Source organism: Sinohyriopsis cumingii, unplaced genomic scaffold (assembly GCF_028554795.1).
Source record: "Sinohyriopsis cumingii isolate HCF-2022 unplaced genomic scaffold, ASM2855479v2 utg001522l, whole genome shotgun sequence".
Taxonomy (NCBI): domain Eukaryota; kingdom Metazoa; phylum Mollusca; class Bivalvia; order Unionida; family Unionidae; genus Sinohyriopsis; species Sinohyriopsis cumingii.
The window spans coordinates 820001-820674 of NW_028316011.1; positions in this window are offsets into that span (position 1 = coordinate 820001).

Genomic DNA, 674 nt, shown 5'->3' on the forward strand with positions numbered 1-674 from the left:
ATATAGATTCGCTAGTGCCTGTGTGCAGTCAATCGATGTGAGACAGTGATTCAACATGACGGAAACTCAGAAAACGATCCATTCGGGTGCACCAGCAGTGGAGACCGCCCAAAGGAACCCGGACTTACTTTCAGAAGAGGTAAATTGGGATTTTGTGGATTTTCTTACCTCGCAAGAATTTGTTCCGGAACCTTCGTCACCTTCTCCTTCATTACCACACGTGGAGAATTTTAGACAGAGACAGAAAGAAGAATTGGAGAAATTTATACAACGACAAAAGGAAGCGGAACAAGCTTTTCTTCTACAGCAACAGCAGCAAGAAGAAGAGGTAAGAAAAAAACAGCAAGAAAAAGAAGAAGAAGAAGCTGCAGCAAAGAAACAAGAGGGTGAAAGTCAAACCGTCACGGTACTGTTGGACATTTTAGCGGAGTTAAGAAGTCTGAAACAAATGTATCAGACTTCTTTATCACGGCCGAAGAGAATAAGACCTTCCCGAGCTAAACACTCCAGCCCTGTGACTAAGCCTACCGTACCACCCTTAGTGATTTCAACCAAATCATCATCATCATCAGAAGTAGGCCTTGGCCGTGGCAAAGGCCTAAGGCAGTTAAAGTTGATTGCTTAAACTCATCCCTGCACCAAAAAAGGCCCTTTTCAGGGCCACTCACGTCTCT